The sequence below is a fragment of the Eriocheir sinensis genome, chromosome 15 (genome assembly GCF_024679095.1).
Source record: "Eriocheir sinensis breed Jianghai 21 chromosome 15, ASM2467909v1, whole genome shotgun sequence".
NCBI classification, from domain to species: Eukaryota; Metazoa; Arthropoda; class Malacostraca; order Decapoda; family Varunidae; genus Eriocheir; species Eriocheir sinensis.
Genome location: NC_066523.1, coordinates 4,506,671 through 4,528,069, shown reverse-complemented (window position 1 = coordinate 4,528,069; position 21,399 = coordinate 4,506,671). Strand labels below are relative to the sequence as shown.

The 21,399-nt window shown below is 43.6% G+C and overlaps 1 long non-coding RNA gene across 1 annotated transcript in view; it reads left to right on the top strand.

The window, feature by feature from the left end:
- The window catches only part of LOC126999064 (uncharacterized), a 47,029-nt gene extending 36,185 nt beyond the window's left edge, over positions 1-10,844 (top strand). Inside the window, exon 3 of the long non-coding RNA XR_007753120.1 lies at positions 10,081-10,844. This is a non-coding gene — a long non-coding RNA (uncharacterized LOC126999064). The remainder of the gene's footprint in view (positions 1-10,080) is intronic.
- Positions 10,845-21,399: the final 10,555 nt, after the last annotated feature.

Sequence of the window (21,399 nt, the reverse complement as noted above, 5' to 3'; positions counted from 1 at the left end):
GGCATGGGCGCGGCACGAGATATGGATGGGCGGCACCTAAGAATTATAGGGTCAGGGGTGGCGATGGTGCCTGCTGGCCGGTGTGTGGTCCAGGGGCGGGCGTGGTGCATGGCGTGTGAGCCAGGCACGATGCTGAGGCTTAGTGACCTGCAGGTGACGCCGGCATGGTGCAGGGGTAGGCGTGAGACCCTTTTATAGACATACGTGAAGTGTGTGTGTGTGTGTGTGTGTGTGTGAGAGAGAGAGAGAGAGAGAGAGAGAGAGAGAGAGAGAGAGAGAGAGAGAGAGAGCGTATTTGTTTGGTAAAATTAAGTTCTTGAAACCTAAACAGTTCCATAAATTAATCACCCTTCCCATATAGTTACCATACCATAATATATGACTTTATTCTCTTTGATTTTTCACTCTAATATAAAATTCATGTCAATTACTCTGAATAAGGAATGATTCACTCGAATTCCCTGCAGCTCCATCAGAAGAAACCGTTTTTCCTGCAAGAAAAATATTGCTTCGTGAAGGCAATCAGCTTATCAAGCACGGAAAATATGGTTCAGAGAATAAGACCGGCCGACAGTGGCAGCAATATGAGAAATAACTTTTGTGTTTAAGTGGGAAGTTATTGCACATATGATTTGATATTTTTTTTCTTTATATTGAGGTGGTGCAATGATTTACGTTTGTGTGTGCATATTCGTGCCAATTAGTGGTTCACATGAATATGGGTTGTGCTTCTGTTCTTGTATTTTTTTTTCTGGCTTGTCCTAACTAGGTGTCGGAGAAAGAGGTCACACTTCAAAAGCTCCGAGTCTTGCCTTTGATTGATGGTCGCGACAACACCGATAACGGAGACCCGGACAAACAGTAGCCACTTGGTCTGAGATCCCAACCCGTGACCTCACTGACCTAGCTTTCCATTATATCCCCGAACCATGTGTGTGTGTGTGTGTGTGTGTGTGTGTGTGTGTGTGTGTGTGTGTGTGTGTGCGCGCTAAACGTCAAAGCAACTCCAGAACAAAACTTTTTTTCTCATCGTCCTCTTCCTTTTCTGTTCTCTTGGTAGTGACTAAGGTTTTGGGGACATAGGCTTTTTATTCTTTAACATTTCGCCATTTGACAAGCCTTTCGTTGTTTCTCGTTATTTTCATATGTACTTTTATGACCCTGTAGTGGTAGTTTGACCCTTTTTCTGTACTATGAACCTAAGAAAAAAAAATCAGAACCCGAAAAAAGTGTGTGTGTGTGTGTGTGTGTGTGTGTGTGTGTGTGTGTGTGTGTGTGTGTGTGTGTTCATCTTGCGTGAGGAGAAAGTATTAGGGAGAACGAACCTTCTTAATTGCCGCCAGAGTGATTTGATGAGATGATGAATGGGCTGCGAGATCACGGAAGCAGAGACGTAAAGAATGTCCACCAGTAATATAATAAAGAGTAAGTATACCCAAAAGAAATAGTCCTTGGCAGTAAACTTCTTTTTGACAGTAAACAAAACCATAAAATCGTGTCCGTCCACAGCAGTTTGGGTTGAAGCTCTGGGTCCGGTGTGCGGCGGGAACGTGAGGGGCAGGGCTTAGGGAGCAGGGGCCCTCGCTGACTGACACGCGCTAATGCAGGGAGTGACGATAGGAGGAGGCAGGGGTGGTGGGGCCCGCGTGTATGATGGATGGAGTGCAAGGAAGAAATGACACGGAGGAGCGGGCGGAATGGCACGGTAAAAGGGCAATAAAAGATAACTGAGGCATGTTAACGGCCAATAAAAGGGCGCGACAAGTGGAAAATGGAGGAGGCGAGGAGAAGAGTTTGGTGTTGAATGCAAAAGAGGAACCGTTAATGAGCTCACTGTGCGATAACTATAGAGTGGCTCATTAACTATCTGTACATTAGGGAAATAACCTGGGATTTCTTTTTGCTAGACAGGCCATCAACGCGCTAAACAAGAGGTATATACGGTGCACTGTGAAGTTCCGAGTAAAACGGAGATGAAAGAAGTGAGTCGCCTTTGGGATTATTAGTCTGGTGCGCGGAGGTGAGGAAGGAGAGCCAGGAAGTGTGTGTGAGAGAGAGAGAGAGAGAGAGAGAGAGAGAGAGAGAGAGAGAGAGAGAGAGTGGAAATTACACGACTTAGACGGGATTGCAGCGAGGCCAACAAGGCTTCCGCAGTATACTCACTAGAAACATTTTATTCCCCGTTAATTAAGAGCGAAGAGGAAGCGATTGCCGTAGTAATATGGCGTAGTACTAGAGGAAGGGATCAAGTCAAGCTGGTATTATTATTTCCTTACACACGTCCATCTATTGTGAATGAGAGGGTGAGGCAGGCGAGGTGTGAATGGATGAGTAAGGCAGGGGAGTAGTATATGGGTGAGTGAGGCAGGTGAGTTTTTAATGGGTGAGTGAGTGAGGCAGGCGAGTTTTGAATGAGTGAGACAGGCGAGTAGTATATGGGTGAGTGAGGCAGGGGTGATGTGAATGGGTGAGTAAGGCAGGTGGGTTTTGAATGGGTGGGTGAGGCAGGTGGATTGTGAATGTGTGAGTGAGGCATGAGTAAGTGGGTGGGTGAGGCAGATGAGTTTTGAATGGGTGAGTGAAGCAGGCGAGAAGTGGGTGAATGAGGAGGATGAGTTGTGATTGGTTGAGTGAGGCGGGTGAGCTGTGGATGGGTGAGTGAGCAAGGTTAGTTGTGATTATGACACACACACACACACACACACACACACACACATACACCAGTGGTGGGCGCGGTACCAAAAGTTTGGGGTTGCGTTACGCGGTACTGCGGTACCTCAGCATGCCCAGTGCGTTCCGCGGTATTCCGGTACTTTTCCCGCCCCCCGTGGTGCGTTCCGCGGTACTGCGGTACCTGGTTTTTAAAGCAGCACTTGAAAAGAAAAAAAAAAAAAAACAGCTGCGTCACGAATTACCAAAAAAAAAATATATATATATATATATATATATATATATATATATATATATATATATATATATATATATATATATATATATATATATATAAATATATATATAAAACCGCCAAAAAATGAATTTTAATACAAGTACTTACAATTGAGAAGACTGTACAAAAGTAATACACATGTAATGTACATGAGATTAGGTGGAAACTATCCAGTAGAAAACATGTGCCCCGAATAACATAATAATGTTGTAGATAACAATAATATTGCAAGTAATTATTTAATAGATTATTTCCTAGGAGCAAGATTTTCACCGACCGGCCAGTAGTGAAGTTGAGCCTGGACTTAGAACGTTACACGTTCTAAATCCGTCTACGTTAGCACGGTACACGTTACTAACGTGTATCTCTCCCCCTTCTTTCACGGTTGCCAGCTATAGCGAGATAATTGGCGCGCACGCAACTAAAGATGAATTCATTTAACGTACTATAAGAGTTATGAGGTGTTGATTAATTTTAGAAGCAATTAAGGTTCCTCCTAGAAAAGCATAGGTGAAAAAATCCTGGTTCCAACCTCCCTCCGATGAAAAATCACATCCTTTTAATTAACAATACGTACATATCCTTTTCAGTGAAAGTGCCTCCCCTCTTTCCCACGGTGTCTGTGCGTATGTCTGTCAGTCTGGACTCTGGTGGGTCAGGTGCCCCACCCCCGGCCCCCTCAAACAGTGGTATTGGTTATTTTTATATGCATATTTATTTATTCATTAATTATTATCATCACTATTTTTCTTTAAAGTGTTTGCCGGTACGGCGAAAAGTTCCGCGGGAAATTTGAACGCGGTACCGGTACTCTGGTACTTTCAGCAATTCTATGCGGTACCGGTTTGGTTGTGCGGTAGTACCTCAGTACCGCAGTACCGCAAAAAGTACCGCAAGTGCCCAGCACTGACACACACACACACACACACACACACACAAACACACACCTATAGAAACATGCAGGCGCCTCATTCTCATCATTTTTATTACAATCTACAGTATTGTTATAATTACCACCACCACCACCACAACCACCACCAAAACAACAATAACTACATCAACAGCAACAACAACAACAACTTCTACTACTACTACTACTACTACTACTACTACTACTACTACTACTACTACTACTCAACAACAACAACAACAACAACTTCTACTACTACTACTACTACTACTACTACTACTACTACTACTACTACTACTACTACTACTACTACTACTACTACTACTACTACTACTACTACTACTACTACTACTACTACTACTACTACTACTACTACTACTCAACAACAACAACAACAACAACAACTTCTACTACTACTACTACTACTACTACTACTACTACTACTACTACTACTACTAGCTCTCTGTGCCTAAATTTAGTTTTCAACACGTCTGGCTAAACTTCATTGGCCATATTGTATGAGACTTTTGTTATAACTCTAGTTGATTATAAGATATATGTCAAAAATAACCATTGTAATAATGGAAATAAATTCTATTCTATTCTATTCTATACTACAACACCATCGCCATCATCATTTTTATCGTCACCGGACAGCAATACTACAACAAAAACATCAACAGCGACAACAACAATTACATCAACAACCACTACCACAGAAGCTATCATCATTATCATCATCGGTATCATAAACACCATCATCATCATCATCATCATCATTACCATCAACTCTGCACAAGACTTCACCATGGCGGGAGTTGAGCTGGTGTTGAAGGGGGAGGGGGGGGGGGGGGCTAGAGTGAGGATGGAGGGTATGGGGGGGGGGGGCGGGAAGAAGGTAATAGCCCCCCGCCGCCTCCACGTCATTACACCATTACATTAATTGACCATAAATTCCTCACTCCGCGTGGCCGCCGCCATTAGCATGCCTCGTCCCCTTAACGGATGGCGCCCCATTATTATTTTTTCTATTATTTTAGGGTCATATGAGGGAGGGAGTGATTCGCCTATGGGTGTGGCGAGGGGGGCGGCCTTCAGTGCAGACGAGGCCACAAGTGCACACAGGGGAGACAGGTGCACATGAGAGAAAAGACACAGGAGCGGAAATGAGTGCACAAGAGGGGATAAAAAGTACACACGAGGAGAAATAGACGCACACGATAGGACAAAAGTGCACATGAGGGGAGAGAGGTGCACACGATGGGACAAAAGTGCACATGAGGGGAGAGAGGTGCACACGATGGGACAAAAGTGCACATGAGGGGAAAGAGGTGCACACGACGGGTAAATGACACACACACACACACACACACACACACACACACACACACACACACACACAAATTCTAGGTGTTATATTTTTTTTTCTTCTTCCGAGGATTAACATTAGGGTAACACATGCCTTACCGTCACGAGAGGTTCCGTAATTCTTTATATACCTGTTTCTTGGGTTGTCCTTCAGTGTGTCAGTCAGTCAGTAAGGCGCGGTCATACACACACACTTATGCACGCTGTTTTATGTAAAGTATTAACGTTATGATCTCTGTCTATCAATCTCTCTCTCTCTCTCTCTCTCTCTCTCTCTCTCTCTCTCTCTCTCTCTCTCTCTCATTTCTTTCCTCAGTTTTCTTTTCCTTGCTTTTCTTTCGTATGTTTGTGTCCTCTCGTCATCTTTCCGTGTTGTCGCTTCTTTCTCTTATTCCTCTTGTAGAGACAATTGATCCCAAAAGAAATGATTAAATTTTCTTCTGGAGATGTCTTGATTCTTCCTTCTTGAGAGTAAATCGCTGAAAGGAGGAAATAAAGGGGAAGGAGACTTTTCAGAGTTTTCAGTAAGAGGGATGAAGAGGAAAGATACTTGTTACTCCTGCATTAGTAAATTGGACAGCATAACGATGAGCTTGAATAGGAAGGCTTGTGCAGCAGAACCACGGGAAGGGTGAAGACTTGCAGGGGTGGAGGCTTGTAGCGCGTTAGTGAAGGGGAAAGAATATGATTATTTTAGGTTCTGCCTATAGCGCCGGTAGGCTCTCTTGAGCAGCCTTATGGGTGATCCCAATCCGTTAATTAATGGAGCAGGCGAATTTTATTTATAGTGGTTGTCGTGATGTATGACTTAAAATAGCGGTAAAAGATGACGATGCTACTGTAGCGTGCGGTCTAACGCAGTATTTGTAGTCTACCCCAGTACCTGTAGTCTAAGCTACATAATGACCCATGGAGGTACTACTACTACTACTACTACTACTACTACTACTACTACTACTACTATTGCTTACTATCTACTAGGCACCGGTGCTGGGTGCTAAGCAGGTAGTCACCTACCCTGACCAGTTAGACTCCGTTAGAGTCAAGTCCCATCCCAGTCCTGCCTCCATGTAATGACCTGACCTGTTTCCCGAGACCTCATCTGATGTTCTATTGTTTCCTGAGTGCTCCTGACCTGAGTGATGACCTGACCACAGTTACCGTAGTCTAAGCCATGTAATGACCTGACCTGTCTCCGGAGACTCAGCTTGTGTTGTCTTGTCTAAAGTACAAATGGCCGGGTAGACCGCAAGCTGAAGCGGCACCAAGATAACATTAAAATAGCAAGGGAAGAAAACTTTCTGGCAGACTGAAAAGGCGGAGAGACGGAGAGCTCCCAGCCTCATGATTACAGTGATGACCATCCATCTACTCATGTATCTGTCAGTGAAGCTTAATTTGATAGAGCCTGTCTGCCTAGAGAAGCACAGGAAACCGTTACTTACATTTTTCTCTGTATTACAATGGGAAATTGTTTTCATAATGTTTTACATAAGTTTTTATTTCACTAATTATACAAAATGAGTTTTACCTCGTATAAAAACCTCACAATATGAGTAATGTTTAAGTCCACACTGTAAAATATTATATGGATTTAGGAAGGCTCCTCCAGCCTCCATCAAAGCCTATGTTATGAAGCATCTGCTCCTCGTCTCCCTACAAGTAGGCGTGAGGTAGCAGGTTCATAGACAAGGTAAGGTTGGGAGCTCCTCAGCGGGGGCGTGGGGAATGGACAGGCCCTCCAGGTGTGGCTGAAGGCTCCCAACGTATGGAAGCAATGTGTGCAAGACACCATGACGCAGGGGAGGCAGGGAAGGAGCTGTGCCGGGCCGAGCGTGAGACTGAAAATGGGCCGCTCGTGGAACTGACTGATGCCTTGGTGCCTCGAACACTCGCATCTCCCTCAAGTTTAAATTATATATATATATATATATATATATATATATATATATATATATATATATATATATATATATATATATATATATATATATTACATTCCAGGAAAAGAACACTGAATTAAAATTAGAAACACATAATCCCTCCTTGTGGTTGGCGCTGCCGTGACTTATAATGATAATGAGAGCAGCATAAATAATAATAATAATAATAATAATAATAATAATAATAATAATAATAATAACTAATGGTATTGATATTAATATCATCGTTATTATTATTTTATTATCATTATATTCTTTATTATTATTATTATTATTATTATTATTATTATTATTATTATTATTATTATTATTATTATTATTATTATTATTATTATTATTATTATCATCAGTAGTAGTAGTAATACACACACACACACACACACACACACACACACACACACACACACACACACACACACATGATGTACTAATATCTAACACAGAAATAAACAAACAAAATGAATGCTCCTCGTCTCTGATCCTCTTAAAGATGGCCTACGCATATTAGCTCCACTTTTTTAACCCACAAATAAATATTGCGAGACGCTCAAGGTATTTTCTATCTCATAAAGCCCTCGACGCCGCAGAGAGCAAACACGACTAATTTCTCATTTTTCAAAGGATCAAAGCTAGTAATGTAAAGGCCGGGGAAGGGAGAGGGGGGGGGGGGGCTGTCGAGGCGGGGAAACGGAGCAAGGCGGGTTAAAGAGGAGATATATGGTCTTCTCTCTCTCTCTCTCTCTCTCTCTCTCTCTCTCTCTCTCTCTCTCTCTCACGAATAAATAGGGCGAGAGTATTTTTTTGTTTGTTTGTTTGTTCAAGGAGAAAAAGGAAGCTAAGCGAAGGATTTACTGATACACCTCAATTTTTCCTCTTTTTTAATATTTACCTTCTTTTGCGCGTGAGTTTGCCTTCTCGCTCACCTTTTTCGTTTATTTGGCAGGTTAGTGTCTTTTTTTGTGTGTGTGTGTGTGTGTGTTAATTGCTGTCTTCTGTATATATGGTTTACATCTCTTTTTTTTTTGCTCAAAGCCGTCTATTCCTTTCACTTAATCCGTTTCCCTCGACTGATTACATAACTGGTCACTATGACAACCGCCTCGTTGCTTTACGTTTAACTCGCCTATCGTGACAGCATACAGTAGGCAGCGGCGTCAATGATTTTTTCGATTTTTATTACTCATTTAACGCGTTGCTGATAGAAAACACGTGTCTTATTCCATTCCTTTCTCCTGTATCTGTAAATATGATTGGAGACCGGATTGTTTCATAGTCTATTCAGAAGGAACGATGTGGTAGCAGCTGTTCATTTACTGCGGTCGTTGTTTTTGACAGTCGCTTGAACTGATTGTAGTGGGAAACAATTTTTATGGCAAAAACAGTACATCATGAACTACGAAGCTTGAACGATGTATTGTTAGTAATAGTAAAGTGTTGAGGACTAACACCATTCACTTTGATTGGGATTTCCTTATGGACTACCACGAGTCGGAAAATATCAATATACGTACGTCAGCGGAACTCAATCCTGTATGTATCAGATCCCAATCCAGTATTCATGGTGGATAAAAAAAAAGTTGGTGTTTATATAACGAGCGGTTATCACCAACGAGACATACAGATATAAGAAAACAAGTCGGCGAGCCACACTGCTTACGTGTTCCAGCCAGCGTTCTAAATGCCGAAGTGTACCCATTTGAAGCACGCCACTTACAGAAAACGTCGCCCAGCTACTCACTTTGGATTGATGTTTTTTGTTTTTGTTTTAATTTTCTTTACATGAATAATTGTATTTGGTTTTGCCGTTTTTAGGCACATTTTTTTCCTTTTCTTAGCTAAACACACACACACACTTTCTCTCTCTCTCTCTCTCTCTCTCTACCATCTCTATTGAGTTATGTATCTTCGGTTCCAAACGTTTGCTTTTTCTGGTTTTGTGGTATTTGTGTTAGGCAGCTTGGGCCGAGGTGTCCTGATGTCTGGAATGGGCGAGCAAGGGACGGCAGGGAAGAGACTCAGGCCGGCTTCCCGACAAAGGATCGTGATGCATATTCTATGTTTTCATTCCATCGAATTCTGTGGGGACCAAGAGGGGCTTAAGGAAAAGACGGCGTGAGGGCGTACAGATAAGGGCAGGTCATTCCAGGGACAAGGTGGTGGTCCCGAGCGCCGTGATCGGAGGGCGCAAAGGGGGCGTGACAATGGACCTTCTTGTTGTGAGCATTGCTTATATTGCCGCAGTCTCCCTGGCGATACTGGAGGCGTGCTGGGACTTGTGTTGCGGCTGGGGCCGTGCCTTGTGTGGTACATGGGACGGGGCTCACCTTTTTCTCTTCACAACTTTACTTAAAACAGACAAAAGTTTGTGCTCCTCATTACCGTGATATTTCATTTTTCAAGACAGAGGAATGTTCCCTTCCTGTATTAATGTGCCAATATCTGTCAAGGAATGTCAACTTCGACCTCACGTTTGTGTAATGCTGCTAATGCCGCAGTTTTATACATCAAGTCAGTGACTCCTTTGATCCATTTTTTGAGAAGGAAAACAATTACTACATATTTTAGAGCAAAACTCTGAAAAGGTTAAAAAGAGAAATGCAAATGATTACTTTTAGGAGAAAACTTACGGGTTTTATTTACAATCTGAGAAATAAAATAAAAAAGACAGCGCGTCCCTGTTATATAAATAAAAGAGAAGAGTATTTATCTATTTGTCTGTCTGTCTATCTATTCATCTATCTATCTATTCTATTTTATCTATCTATATCAATATATTTCCTGGCCTCCCCTCCCCCACCTCTCTCTCTCTCTCTCTCTCTCTCCTCCTCCTCCTCCTCCTCCTTCATAGTGTATATCTATATGCTACTTATCAATATAACCCTCTGATCATAAACTGCTTTATGACATTACAGAAGGTTGCGCCTTCACCACTATCACTACCACCGCCGCCGTCTCTGCCATCACCGCCACCACCAAAGGAAGGGGTGTAGGGTCTGTAGCCGGTATGGTCCCCTTCCCCCTAGCTTGCACCCCCACCAGCCAGTTCCTGGGGTGGTGGGGGTGAGTGTTGAGAGGGTGGGGCTCAGAGGGCGCGCAGGGCTCTCCCTACAGACTTCCTTCTGTGTGTGTGGGCGCGTGTGCGTGCGTTTGTGCTCATCAAAGGATTCAAATGTACTGCTGCTGCTGTAAGGTATGTGTCATTAACTTACTTGTATCATCCTGGATTGAGCCACAAGCTCATATCTTTATGTTTCTCGGTTGTGAATAACTTGTGGTTTTGGCACTGGGTTATTCGTCTTTGGCGGAGCAAGGCCACCACCTCCTGGGGCGTGTGAACAAGGGCACAAATATATAATGAGATTGCACATTCGTCTCCACTTCATCCGGGAATCGAACCACGGTATCTTTTTTTTCCTTTAGGGTGCTGCCTGTAGCGCCAGTAAGCTCTCTTGAGGGGCCTCTTGGACGGCCCCAGCCCGTTGATGGCGCAGGCGAATTTCATTTATAGTTGCTGCCGTGATATATGACTTTGCTTGAGCCATGCTGCCCCCCGGTGCTCCACGAACGAAGTCGCTGAAGTTAGGGTTGATTGAAGATCAGGGCCGCTTGCGGGTAATCTTCCGCCACTCGGCGGATTGCCGTTGCCGTTGCCGTTGCCCAGCCTTAACCACTACACTAAGAAGCACCTTCTAGTCAATGCATTTTATGTGAGAACCTTTCAGTATATTAACTTGTTTTCCGAAAGTACTCGATCCCACTCTTAGACGACTTCTTATTTCGTTTTCGGATGAGGAATTCTCTGACTGTTTGAAAAACTTTGAGGATGAGTAACTATCGGTTTTGAGCTTGATTGTTTTAAACAAGGTAAGTCTTTTCGTAATTATCTTTAGCCCTACTAGAAGACTTTCCCAGTTGAGTTTTTATATAATATGCTGCAACTCGCCCGCCACTTGACTCGCTGAAGAGAATAACGTTATCTGTAAATCGAAGATCACTTCAGTAAAAACTTCCGTTGTTAATTATGTTATTCTTCCACATAAATGTTTTGAAGACTTTAAGCACGGTGTAAACAGGTGATACGGTATTGCCCGGTTTAATTCATTTTTTATTGGAATCTCCCCTGAATGCATGCGAGTCCTGATAGTTGAAGGTATATCGTTATATATCTCTTCAAGAATTCTACAACAGACTTCCCGTACGTATGGTTACTGTGAACGCTGATTTTTTTTTTATGCCGCATGATTATAAGTGACTTTCTTACCATGTTATTTATCCTTTCTCAGTTTTGTCTTGATTTCGCATCTAATCATTCTGTGGTCGCGACGAACATTTCCTGTACTGAGAACTGTTACATTTTTCTTGGTGTCACGAGTATTTGTGAGGATGGAGTTAATCACATTTGTTACACCAGATGGCGATTTCCTCGCAAAATGTTGCATTGTTTTCTGTAGTAGTTTATAAATCGCCACGAATTTATTACTCGAAAACGTCTGTGAATCTGGAACGCCAAGGAATGACATATCCTTGACATCCCCAAGTGAAACGCATTGCTGTGTTTGTCTTGTTCATTCCCCATTAGTTGTCAACCACTTTACAACAGAACACACAAGTACAAGAATAAACACTTCATATCAGAGTACAACAAGAGCAAACACATGTAAAAGAAGTTCAAAATAGTATTGCTTAGGTCAGACTGCCTATGAATGGCAGCTCGTGATAATAAGTTGTCAAATCTCCTCACCTCTCATTAATTTATTTAATTCTTATTTAAAACTTTGTATATATGTATGTTGTGTGTGTAGTATGTATGTTTAGCCTGCATGAGCCGGGACCGTCATGGTGTCCCCTACAGCACCATATGGCCGCAGCCGTGGCGGCAGCAGGTGCTTTTCCTCACAATCAGCCACTCATGGTATGCCCACAGAAATTTATACCAACTAAACCTTCATCATGCTAACCACCCTCTGTCCCATATAAAGATCAGAGTTGCGTCAAGTTTGTAAGTTGTAAGTTAAATTTATAGGGAACTGCATTGATGATTCCACCTCTTGCCGACACTTGTGCTGGTAATCTGAGACCCTGAAGTGATCGATAGTTTCCTGAGGTCAATAGCGGCGGCGTCACCAATAAAACTTAAAATAATCTTTCAGTTATACGTAAGTTATCATTATTGCTGGTAACAAAGCGGATTAAGTAAAGGTTAAGTAAAATGTTTTTTAAGAGAGGAGCATTGAACATATGAACTACCTCAGGGGGCCACATTCATTATCTTCTCTCCAGAAAGCGTAACACGTCGTGTTAATGTTTGCTGGAGAATTATTGGTGAAAGTACGATGTGGCCTGTCGCTTAGATGACTGCACTGCATGAACGAGATGAAGTTTTTGTCTATGTCACGGAAACACCAGAATTTCGGTGTATGATTCGCTAGTGTCTGTATTTTACAATTATTTGTTTTTATCATATATATATATATATATATATATATATATATATATATATATATATATATATATATATATATATATATATATATATACACAAGTAGGGTAAATGTAAAATTGGTGGTATACGCTCTAGCTGCGAGTTGTGTCATCGCTTATCTCCGTCACTTCAACCCTTGAACATGTGGTAAGTAAGAAACTATTGCGCCGTGACACAAGGCCATTACAGTATTCGGGTTACCACATATTACATTTCCTAGATTTCCTCAAGTAACTGTTTATCGACCAGCCCAAAAGAGAGGTGGGCTGCAAGCCGACTGCCTAGACCAGGATCGAATCTGGGCCTGCAGCGAGGAGTTGTAATCTCTGCTTGACGGGGGCGCGGAATTTGCTCAAGGCGAAAGTGGCCTCAGCCCTGGAAAATACCGTGAACTCATCTGTCTGGTGAGGCGGTGGCCGAGTGGATAGCGTTTAGAAAAATTGAGTCCCGCTTTGAGTGAGTGAGTGAGTGAGTATGCGTGTGGCGTGCGTGCGTGGGTGTGTTTTCTTCAAAAGTTAAGTTACTCTCCTAAATCTCTTGTCTCTTACAAACAAACGAGAACCAAAGAAACATTCGAAAAAACACACACCAATAACAGCAACAACAACAATAACAACAACAACAACAACAACAACAACAGCAGCAACAATAATAATTCTGTTTAGTATCAGTTCTTACATCATTTCAGACTTCTTCCTTATATGATGGACTTGATGGTATCGTAGGAGGGGAGTTTGAGTGCTGTGCAGGGAAGAAGCAGCGTGACAGCCCAGCGGAGTAAGGGTAATGCTGAACGGCTTCCTTATTGGTGTTGTAACCGCTTAAGAAGGTTTAGTGGAGGAAAATAGTATAATCTTGTTACATAGGCACAACAGCGACGCAGGTGACGCAGGAGTGCCGGGCTCGCCTCGCCGGCACGCCACCTCCAAGATCTGCTCAGCAAAAATAAATGGATGACCACAAAAGCATGTACCCTCATGATATAATTACATGTAGTAGCGCATGGCTAGAGCAGAGTTTTTTTTTCAGGTTTTTGTCCATGGTGCCGATAGGCTTTCTTGGTGGGGACTGGTGGTCGGCCCCCAGCCCATTGTGGCGCAGGCAAGTGCTTATAGTGGCGCCATCTTGCTTGGCTCATGCTCATACGACAAAACAGACTGAACGAATGGTGACTCCCATTATCATAGGCATGGCAGCTGTGTTATGGGAGCGGTTATCACATTAACGCCAGAGACATGTGTTACGTTGGTAGTAGTGGCCGTTAATTGATTGCCTTCCTGCAGTGCACCTGCTGCCAGCGAGACGTGGACACTCCATGGAGTTAGTATGCAGACTTAGGCCTTTCCATTTTGTTGCATACTGATAGATGCGGCGGCGCAGCCTTTGCTCTCCCTTCCATGGCTTGTATTGCCTGCTCGTTGCGCAAAACACAGGAGACACTTTCTTCATCATGGCGCCTCCCAACTCGGCCCATCAGCGCACACAGGACGGCATGCCAATCACCTAGTACAGCATTTTTCAACCTGGGGGACCAAGGGGGAAAATTTCAGGATTCCCGGGGATAAATTTAACCTGAGAGAAATATAAATTACTAGCAATTAGTAGACTGGAAAAAAAAACTCGTAGATTTTGCGGCTATTGACTTTTTTCAAGTAGACTATATAAAAGTAAATTACTTGTGTTATTTAGCAAGTAAATTTTGTGTTTGGCTACTATTTGTTTATTACGTCATTTGTGTTATCAAGCAAGTAAATTTCGTGTTTTGGCTACCTTTCTCCTTGTCCACATGAAGGGGGAAATTCGGATGGTTGAACTATTTGAAGGGGGAAACGGCAGAACAAAGATTGGGAACCACTGATCTAGTAAATGGCCGGACCCGCGGCGCGCACGGCCACCGCACAGGAAGGACTGGAGGGGGTCGCCGCGCAGTCAGATCCTCATTATGAAGATACTAAAAACATGCGGTTCGGTGTAGGAATTAGCGTTAGTTTTATTGACGTGGCTCACCGGAGGAAGGGGTCACGGAGCACGGTGTGTGTGTGTGTGTGTGTGTGTGTGTGTGTGTGTGTGTGTGTGTGTGTATACATTTAGAAATATATATTCAAACGGACATGCATGAAGAGAGAGAGAGAGAGAGAGAGAGAGAGAGAGAGAGAGAGAGAGAGAGAGAGAGAGGGGGGGGGGGTAGGAGGGAGAGAAAGAGAGATAATCCATTTACTCCTTCCCTCCTTTCGTAGATTCTGTAAAGGCTGGCAACACATCCGAGGGGGGGGGGAGGGAAGAAGTGTGAGGCGGGGGGTGGAGGAAAGAGAGTCTGGAGGAAAGGAGCTTGATTGGAGGAAAGAACATGTGGAGGGATGCCAGTCTGGAGAGGGAACTGTGGAGGGAATAGTGACTGGTGGAGGAGAAACAGAGGGTCGGGGAGTAGAGAAAACGACATGTGGAGGAAAGTGGAAGGGATGGAGGGAGGAAATTAACAGTGGAGAGAAGTAGATGTGGATGAAAAAGGAGGGGTTGAAAAAAGTGGAAGAATATGAAACAAAGGAGGGAGGGATGGAGACAAGAGAGAAGTGGAGGAAGAAGGGGAGTGGATGGAGGTAAAGAGAGGTGTATAGAGAGGTGGAAGGTGAAGAGGGAAGGTGTAGAGAGATAGGAGAGTGGATGAAGGAGGGTATGGGGTGGAGGTGTGGGAAGGAGGAAGTGGAGGGAAACAGAGCATAACGAGGAAGGGAGAAAAAGAAAAGGAAGATGAAAGAGGAAGAGAAGCAATAAAGGAAGAGAAAGAAGAGAAAGATGAAAGAGAAGGAAATAGAAGGAAGAGGGGAAAGAGGAGGAAAGAAGAGGGAGAAAAGATAGATGGAAGAAGAAAGAAGAGAGGAAGAAGGAAGGGGAAAGGGAGGAAGAGGAGGAAAGAGAGGAAGGAAAAAGAGAAAGAAGAGAGAGAAGGAGAGAGGAAGAAGAGAGAGGAGGGAAGAAAGGGTGGAAAGAGGGGAAAGAGAAGACTCGAGGGAGGAGGAAGGGGTCCGTAGTCGTGATTCCAGCGATCCTCAGGTCTCCTTTTGCACTCCTGTCCAAATGGAGCTCTTGAGTCTACCATGGAGGAGGGCTGCTACGTGACACCTGCCGATACTTCTACTCCTCCTCCTCCTTCTCCTCCTCGTCGTCGTCGTCCTCCTCTCTGCTTTTCTTTCCTCTCTTCTTCTCTCCTTTCCTTTCCTTTCCTTTCCTTTCCTTTCCTTTCCTCTCCTTTCCTTTCCTTTCCTTTCCTTTCCTTTCCTTTCCTTTCCTCTCCTTTCCTTTCCTTTCCTTTCCTTTCCTTTCCTTTCCTTTCCTTTCCTTTCCTTTCCTTTCCTTTCCTTTCCTTTCCTTTCCTTTCCTCTCCTTTCCTTTTCCTACTCCTACTCCTCTTCATTTTGTTCTTGTTTTCCTTATTGTTATTTTTTCCTCCTCTTTCTTCTTTTCTTCTTCTTGTTCTTCTTCTTCTTCTTCTTCTTCTTTTTTCTTCTTTTTCTTCTTCTTTTTCTTTCTTCTTCTTCTTCTTTTTCTTCTTTTTCTTTTTCTTCTTCCTTTTCTTATTCTTCTGCCTCAACTTTATCCTCCTCCCTCTCCTCCTCCTCCTCCTCCTCCTCCTCCTCCTCCAGCCAATCCTTCTTTCCACTCATCACGTAAGATTATGACGGCACAGATTACTCTTTCCTCCCTCTACCTCCCCCCCTCATCTCTCTCTCTCTCTCTCTCTCTCTCTCTCCTCTTTTGCCTCTTTCATATTTACTTTCCTGTCTATTATCCTCTTACCTATTCCCTCCCTCGATCGTTTTCCCTTGTCGTTACTCTGTTTGTCTCTGTAAGTCTGTTTGTTTTTCTGTCTGTCTGTCTATGCGTTTTTTTGTGTCTTTGTGTTTCTCTCCCCCCGTCTCTTAATTTTTTGTCTTCCTCCCCCATTTGAAGGTCGTGCAGGGGAGCCGTGTGTATGTCTATTGAGGAAACAGTACTAAGGTTTCGGATTTACCTCAAGGTCCTCCTCCTCCTTCTCCTCCTCCAACTCCTCTTTTTTTTTTTTTCGTTCGTCTCTCTCAATCTGTCTGGGTCACGTGCTCACGACCTCGTACCGTTCCAGAGCGGTTTTGTTGTGGCCCGCGATAAATGTGCTATGTTGGACTGCGTTGTTCTGGGCTACTAATTCCTCCCCCTCCTCCTCCTCCTCCTCATCATCATCATCTGCCGTTACGTACTAATCCCTGAAGGTTAAAGGGCTTTCTCAACGTTCTCCTCCTCTCTGTCTCTTGTTATCACACTCTATTTTTATCCACCAAATGCTCTAATTGTATCTCTCAACATGGTGCCTTGTCTGCCCTGACTTCCTCTACAATCCCTGGGTTGCCACTCTGTTACTCTGATTGTTCATGTCTTATAATTCTTCGCGTGATGTGTTCATATCTTACTCTTAATTACCGTCAAAATATCTTCAGCCTTTGTCTGCTTTCTAATCCATGATAATCGTCTCCTGTCTCTCCATATTATGATGTCCAGCAGTTTTCTCTTCATTCTCGTATGTGGACTTCTTAGATTTCTGTCTAAATCTTTGGTGTGACGCCAGTTTTATGAACCGTATGTTAAGACAGGCCGGGAACTCTGATTGTACTCTTTTCTCCTCATGGCGAGTGGCAGAGTGCCGTTCATGATGTCACTGTTTACTGAATGCGCTCCATTCCAATCACCTGGAAAGCGCAACCATAAACATATACTATTAAATCCTGCTACTGAGAACCTGGGCCCTGACATATATAAGGGACCTGCAGCAGACACTATCATGGGTTCGACTCACATGACTGTAACCTGGGAACATCTATTGGCCTCTAGAGGGATCTGTCCCGGCCACCGCTGCTGCTGCCCAAAGGTTTCACTATCATCCTAGCATGTGGAACTACGCATCAGAGTTCACCTTGTCCAAAAGTAACCCGAAACACACACACACACACACACACACACACACACACACACACACACACACACACACACACACACACACACACACACACACACACACACACACACACACACACACACACACACACACACACACACACACAAATGAAGGAAAGGCTGGATAAATGTAGATATGGAGGCGGGACTATTAGAGCTTAGGTCGGGCCCGGTAAACTACAAATAGGTAAATACAAATAGGTAAATACACACACTTGAAGGATAATGATTGCCATGCATGTACTTGCGCCATCCTCTCCAGCTATACTTTTCTGCTCCCACTTCCTTCCATCTTTCCTTCTCTCCTGCGTGTCCCTTCGTCCCACCTCGTCCTTTCTTCTCCTCCTCCTCCTCCCTGCTCCTTGTCCCTCCTGCCCTCACGCAGTATCAGCAGATATCACTCACTCTCGAACATTAGGCGAGCCCCGCTGGAAAACCACGAGTCAGGATTATGCAGGTAAAGCCTCAGAGGATCGTTCAACTCCTATAGAGACCACTCAGTCCTTGGCCTCTCTCTCTCTCTCTCTCTCTCTCTCTCTCTCTCTCTCTCTCTCTCTCTCTCTCTCTCTCTCTCTCTCTCTCTCTCTCTCTCTCTCTCTCTCTCTCTCTCTCTCTCTCTCTCTCTCTCTCTCTCTCTCTCTCTCTCTCTCTCTCTCTCTCTCTCTCTCTCTCTCTCTAATCCTCCTCCTCCATCTCATCGTCATCATCATCATCATCATCATCTTTTGTCGAAGATTTTTCTTTCTCTATCCCACTTTTAGCGGACCCGGGTTCGAATCCCGGCCCGGGAAGGTGGCGCACAGCCCACACAGCTCAAATCTCTTTCGGGTTGGTCAATAAATGGGTACCTGGTGAAACCTGGGGAAGGTAAACTTTGGTGACCTGAATGTCATACTTGCTCTGTGTCCCGAGGTAGTGGATTCTTAGCCACCACAGACTCAAGGGCGAAGGAGACAGGGATGTGCTATGAGGCCACGCGCAGCTACAGCTTATGCCCCAAAATTTACCTTTCTCTTATCTTCCCTCTCCGCATTCCTTTCTTCTCTTCTCTTTGCTTTCTTATTCCTGAACATTATTTGTGTGGTTACTGTTGCTTCTCCTCTACATTATCACTTTATTCTTCATATTAACGTTTCTTCATTTTATTTCTGCTTGATATCGTACACAGTTACCCAGCACTCCTCTACCCTCTTGCTCCCCCCTCCCCGTCCCCTCTCTCTCCTCCTGCCACGCTCCCTCCCCTCCCAGCCACCGCTTCCCATGCGACTCGAGAAAAAAAGTATGCCGAGGAAGCATTACCTGAAAGCTAACAAATCTCCCCCACAGCAGGTCAGTACTGAAGGTTACTCAGAAGACGCACAAGAGAGAGGAAGCGTTGCGCCGACTCAGCAGCTCCGGTTACAGCTGCAAAGAGGGAGTGTGATGCCAGGCTGCGGCGCCACGAAGTAGGTACACTGCGAGAATAACAAAATAGTTACACGGCGAAAATAATGACGCTAATGCCGTAAAAGTCTTATAACGAACGGAGAGAGGAAAAAGAAAAGAAAACAGCGAAAGATCTTTACACCGAGCCCTCAGCCTAATAATAACCGTTTAGCTATCCTGCAACATCGAAGAGCCGATATAGTGAATATATTTTTTAAGTAATACGTGTGTAGTAACTTCAATTACTAGCATCACTTTGCACACCACCTCCACTGCCACCGCGGCCACCATGCAAATACTGGAATTCTGTGGACATCTAAGTAAGGTCCCAAATGTATACCGTGACGCTGTGCTATGTCTTCAGCTCCTACCACAGGTGGAGGCCCGCAGCCGCTGCTCCTGAAGAGGCACACGCCGGGAGGCTGCACCCGCTGCCCTGCCCGCCTCGAGCTGGCTATGGTTTGGTGCCGTGATGGTCTTTTGGATACTGTTGTTGCCGATGCCTTAACCTGGTAGCTGCAGGGATCATGTTTCTTAAAGGCCCCTCCCTCTAAGCGAGAAAAATGAGAAAAAAATCATCACTCACGCAAACCGTTTCATAATATATATCAACGCATTTGTGATCAGTTTATGCATCATCTATTTTGGGGGGTCTATATCATGGCAAAAATGTGTCCCGTCGCTGGTACACGGTAAAGCCACAAATTTGGCCCGTGAATAATTTACTTTTCTCACAGGTCCAACACTCAAAATTATATTGATTCTGCAAAACGCTAATCATATTTCGGCAGACGTATTACCGACTATCACACTTCTTTGTTTCCATATGTGACCCCGTAAGAAGTTAACATCACATACCTTAAATAATTATCTTTTCCAGTCTCATACTCTCTTTATTGTTATGTTCCTCTTCATTCGTTCCTACAACTGATTTTACTCTTACAAAAGTTAACATCACATTCCTTAAATGATTACCTTTTCCATTCTTATACTTCCTTTGTTGTTTTGTTCCTTTTCCAACTGATTTTACTCTTATAAAAGTTAACATCACATTCCTTAAATAACTACCTTTTCCATTCTTATACTTCCTTTATTGTTTTGTTCCTTTTCCAACTGATTTTACTATTATAAAAGTTAACATCACATTCCTTAAATAATTATCTTTCCCAGTCTTATACTCCCTTTATTGTTTTGTTCCTTTTCATTCGTCCCTACAACTGATTTTACTGTTACAAAAGTTAATATCACATTCCTTAAATAATTGCCTTTTCAAGTCTTATACTTCCTTTATTGTTTTGTTCCTTTTCCAACTGATTTTACTGTTACAAAAGTTAATATCACATTCCTTAAATAATTGCCTTTTCAAGTCTTATGCTCCCTTTATTGTTTTGTACCTTTTCATTCGTTCCTACAACTGATTTTACTGTTACAAAACTTCATTTGACTTCGTAGATGTGAAATAATGTCGTCATATTCAACAGCTTCGGCCGTTTGTTATTCATTATTATTATTTTTTTTATAGCAAAGGAGACAGCACAAGGGCACAAAAAAAGGAAACAATAAAAAAGCCCGCTACTCGCTGCTCCTGTACAATAACGCAACCAAAAACAAAGAAACATTTGCTCAGACACGGCAGGAAAGGTTCTGGAGCGTGAAATTATAGACTCGTAAATATTGTAAGGTCTCCAAGGAAAAACATTTCTTTGGCTACTATAGTAAAGGGTAATCTTGATGAGAGGTACGACGCAGGTGTGTGTGTGTGTGTGTGTGTGTGTTCCTCCCACACAGAAGCCCTACTCCCCTCGTGCCATACATCCCTTCCCTAGGCATCCTCTTCCCCCTCGGCCGCCCCTCCATCGCCCTCATTCCTCGCCGTCATGCTCGGCCTCTTCATTAGATTTCACTCCCCGGGCTTCTGTCCCTCGCCTCCCTTCCTCACCTCGCCTCCTTCCCCTAACTTCGTATCTCAACTTTTGCGTCAGAAATCGTTGTTCATTTCCATTTCTTTAATATATATGCACATGTGTGTGTGTGTGTGTGTGTGTGTGTGTGTGTGTGTGTGTGTGTGTGTGTGTGTGTGTGTGTGCTGAATCATTTATATTAATGTAGCGTGTAGTTACCTGTGTCTACCTGGCACTGATTACTGCCCTTCTTTGTATGTTTGAAACTGCTTTGATTTAGCTTTTTTTGTTATGGGTTTCATTGATTGAGAGTTCTCTTGTGTCGTATTACTTAACATTCTGCTTCCCTCGGCCCCTCCCCCTGTCCCCCTCCCCCTCAACTTATCCAAATCTGATCGCAAACGAAGACTTTTGGTACCGTAGGAATATTTATGGGAGCA